Here is a 4973-nt window from a genome sequence, read left to right on the forward strand (position 1 = left end):
AGCAATACGGGCCCATACTACCTTCCACATCTATCCAACATTCCTCAAGGATTGCCTTGATTCCACCAAGTCACCCTATATCCATACAAATAACCCACAAGAAAATAAGGCTCCTAACACTAGATCTCATCCAAGGTTTTCCTAGCGCAAACTCCACACCAATCTCCACCATCGGCTGTAGAAGGAACTCCCGCTAACTTCCTCTAAATAACTTACAAATACAACTACATATCACAAAAACCAAGTAATTCTTCAAATGAAAGGTCTCACAATACAACAGTTAGACTCAAACAAGAGTTGTGCAATAGAGTTAAAACTTAACCAACTAAAATTATTTAGTTCCCATAATATTTGACTTAGCATATTTACGTACTAGTTAGCTGAAGCTAGTAAGAACCCCTAAAATCAAAAAGTAAGCAACATACGAGCATCAAGTAACTAGAACCAGGCATCACCTAATCAGTCCATCCTATCACTGCTTGATTAGTACTAGCATGCAAGTATACAAGCTCATACAATAGGCACACAAAGGCATCTCTTCTAGCATTCTATCATGAAAAAATTGAGCAGATCCTTAGCCCTAACTAGCATGCGATTCATATATTCATAGATGAAATCATATCAGATAACATGTATATGTATTTTGGGAAAACTTACCTGAGGTCGGCTGATTGCATGCACCACACCTTTTTTTGTCTTTGAAAAAAAAACTCTTTTCTTAAAAATACATTTCTTTTTGAAAAAATTTATCAAATCCTCAATTTGAGTTCAGATACACTTGAGAATATGTCTGAATCCCTCAAACCAAGGCTTTTATACCAATTTGTAATGTCCCAAAAATAAGAGCCAAAAATTTTGCATTTAATTTAATAAAATTGATATCCCAAATACATCATCATGAAAATCCAAATAAACAAATGTATAGATCAACATATCATATCAGAGTAAATCAAGAAAATACGGAACAAGGTGGTGTGTGTCCTGCAATCATCGAGGGCTCTTTCCCTTGGAATCGGAAGTACCTGAAACATAAACTGAAAACTGTAAGCATAAAGCTTAGTGAGTTCCCCAACATACCACATACAATACATACATAACATATAACGAGCCCTATCCATTAAGTATAAAGGTCCTCACCCTAACTCGTATAATGAGCCACACCCAATGAGTATAACGGGCTCGCCCTAACTCTGATAACGGGACCCACTCAATGAGTATAAGGGGCCCCGCGTTAACTCGCTTAATAGGCCCCACTCACATATGATTCATATAAGCATCACAGGTAATAACATACAAAATAACCATTAGGTCTCGCCCAATAAGCATTTAAGCACATATATATATCTATATCTATATATATATATATATATATATATATATATATATATATATATATATATATATATACAAATGTCACACATACAATGTGTATTCTAACATAACAGATCGTGGGTCAGCATTGGTGCCTTCGACTTGCTAAACACATTGAGGAAACTCACCTCAAACAGTTGAATCATATGAATAAATTTCTGGTTGTTGGCCCGCCAAATCCCTAAGCTATTAATACAAATAATCATCAAATTAATAATTAGATTCCAATCAATAACCATCAGTCCATAATTAGGGTAAAAAGATCACTTTACCCCTTACCTAGTTTGGTCTAAGTCTAAGGCCCAATCTACAATCCAAAAGACCCAAATACCAAATAATCATACAAGGCCCAAACATGGCCCAATTTTCCAAATTGGGCCTAAATCCCATCCATGGCCTTAATCCAAGGCCCAAAAATATTTCCAGCCCAAAACACTAGAATTCAGATGGCCCAACAAAGCCTAAACATTTAAGCTCACAAGAATATACCAAACCGAAGATCCAAATTCCAAAGCCCAAATAGCTGTACACGGGGCGTGCTCACCATGTACACGTAACGTACTCGCTTTAGAGCTTGTACGCTAAGCGTACCTACATGTACGCCCAACGTACTTCTCCATTCAACCAAAATCCATTTCCAACTCTAAATCCATGAAGACTTTACTCGAAAACCTAGATTTGACTTGCTTGGGCTAATTTATCACATAAAGTTGCTAACTTTACGTGCATGTATGGTTTAATGAAGCTATTAAAGCCAAAAGGTCTTAATAGATGGCTTAATGCATGCATGAGGCCATAAACACCATAAAGTTTTCATCTTTAAGCTTAAGAAACTCACAATATGCCCAAATCTAAAAGAGTAAGCCCCACAAATGACTTAACCCATCAAACTAACCCAAAAAGGGACCAAAAGTATAAAAACCAAGAAATTAAGAGATCTAATCAAGAAGAAGACAATGTATGAACTTGATACCTCAAAAGACCTACAAAATGACTGATGATTCGGATCTTTAAGCTTCTCATTAAGTAATGCACCTTCACTCTTCTTCAATCCCTTCAAAATGAACAAAATAAGCACCAACTTCTTCTCAAGAGGTCGAAGACACGACAATGGAGGCAAAGGGTTTATATTTAGGGTTTTAGGGCAATGGAGACTAGTAAAGAGGCCAGTCCTAGGGACTTAAGGTCCTTAAATAGGGTGCAACACCCTAAAATTAGGGTTTCTTATCCTCCACGAACACTAAGCGTAACCATCGTATGCTAGGAGTACGAGGCCTCGCATCCGCGACCAACATCACCTTAGTACGCTAAGTGTACCATGTGGTATGCCCCGCGTACTAGCTTCTTAGCTAGTACGCTAAGCTTACCATGTGGTACGCCCCATGTACTACTCCAAGGACCAATATTACAATGAATTAAGTATAAAAGGGGAAAATAAGGAACATACTCAAAACCAAGTGATACACACAAATAATACACATACAAATAGTTGGATTGGGTGTCTAAGCCCATAACTATAATTGGTATGAACTTAATTTGATAGTAGCATAGTCCTTTTGGGATGCCTTCACTTTAGCAACTTGACGGGATGAGAGAGAGGTTAATAAATGATTTATTAATATATTATGAGAATAATATTTTAATTATAAATCATATTATTTAATTAGTAGTTGATCAGAAATTAATTTAGAATTAATTTTGGGATTACAAACATGATTAAAAGAATGGGGGTTGTTTTGCAAATCCCTGATAGTTGCAAAATTGGGCTAATGGTCTCATGTTGGAAGGAGTGGACGAAATCAATAGGGAGGCCCTATGAAATTCATCCAAGGCTTCAATAATATGAGGTCCATTGACTGGTTAAGGCTTAAGCAGGAAATTAGGGTTTACATATGAAAACGCTAGTAGCCTCAGATATTTAAAGACCCTTACACATAGGGTTTTCGGCCAATGCTTATAGCATAGAAACCCTAGCTGATTTTTTGCATATTCCCTCCTCTCTTCTTTCATCCTCTTACTGCAAGTGTTTGTGAGCCATTAGAGGTGCAATATTTAGGGCACTAAGCTTTCAAAAATCAAGATCAAGCAAGGAATTCTTGTTATTGCTATGTAACAAGCAAGGTAATCTTCTTAATCCTTCTAATATATGAATTTCGAATTATATATATGCTAGATATAGGGTTATTGCTTTGGAATTTCTTTTGAATGCCAATTAGTGAAAAACTAACATCCAAAGCAATTAGGGTTGCATGAACACATAGGATATTGTTATGCTCAAAACCCATTAGTGGTATCAGAGCCTAACATGTTTGTCAATTGAATTTGGTGCTTTTGTGAATTGTCAAAAGCTGAAGCAAACAGAATTCGCAATCTATCTGCTAAACTCGACGAGTCCATTGCCTGACTAGGCAAGTTGGCTGGTCAGATGCCTGATTTTTCGATTTTAAAATCTTGTTTGGATTAGGATACTTACCATAATTCGTTTTTAATGCCTTAAATTGAATTTTAAAATCTGCTAAACTCGACGAGTCCATTGCTTGATTAGACAAGTTGGCTGGTCAGATGCCTGATTTTTCGATTTTAAAATCTTGTTTGGATTAGGATACTTACCATAATTCGTTTTTAATGCCTTAAATTGAATTTTCTACATCGTAATCTAATTTCCTTATCAAATAAGATTGATTTGGTCAAATTTTAAGATAATGACAAAATTATTTCCTTAATTTAATTATTTAAAACTTGATCTAGTAGTTTTGATAAGTTTCAAATTACACCCTTGAGTTTTGGAATTTGAAATTTAATTAAAAATTTAATTTCGAAATATTAAATTCTAAAATCCTAGTATTTTAAAAGTTTAAAATACACTCTTATACTATATAAATTTAAAAGTCTAATATTATATATGTGTAAGAATACTCAGTCATACCATTAGTAAGCCTCATTCACGAAGCTGATCTATAAGGGGGTATAAGGAAACTGCCTATAAAATAGCGGTTAAATGGGTGTCCACTCCCACCCACCGCTTCCTTGATTGGTGGAGGGTCGTTAGCCGAACGGATCGGATAGGACATTAAATCCTCATTAATAAGTATACTGATAAATATAACGTAACTAAATGTTTTTATAAACTCCCAATCTTAGTTACTTTAGGAAAATGTGAATTTGATGCTAATCTATGAAATTGCACATTGCACTTTGTCAAGTCGTTAGTGGAGCGTGTGTGGTTAACCGGCACACTAACTTGGACTAACAAAGAGTGGAAATGGGTAGCTCATAAATTATCATTGATTACTGGAGCGTGTGTGGTTAACCGGCACATTGATTAGGTGGTAAATGACAACGAGAGTACCAAGCTAATTTGCATGGTTATTCACACCTTACTTGGAGCATCGGTAACTCAGTCACAAATTTGAAGGGCATAATCAAGATTAAACATGCCATTGAATAGTTCAATGAATCTTAAAAGATCTAGGAATTTCATTTCATTTAAAACATAATTCATTTTAAAATTTTATTTTCATGGTGGAATTGGTAAATCGTCATTTACCCACCTTCAAATAATTTACAGTTTGATTACAACATCCCTCTTCCGAATTGTGAAT

Source organism: Lactuca saligna, chromosome 5, assembly GCF_052625555.1.
Source record: "Lactuca saligna cultivar CGN05327 chromosome 5, ASM5262555v1, whole genome shotgun sequence".
In the NCBI taxonomy this organism is placed as follows: domain Eukaryota; kingdom Viridiplantae; phylum Streptophyta; class Magnoliopsida; order Asterales; family Asteraceae; genus Lactuca; species Lactuca saligna.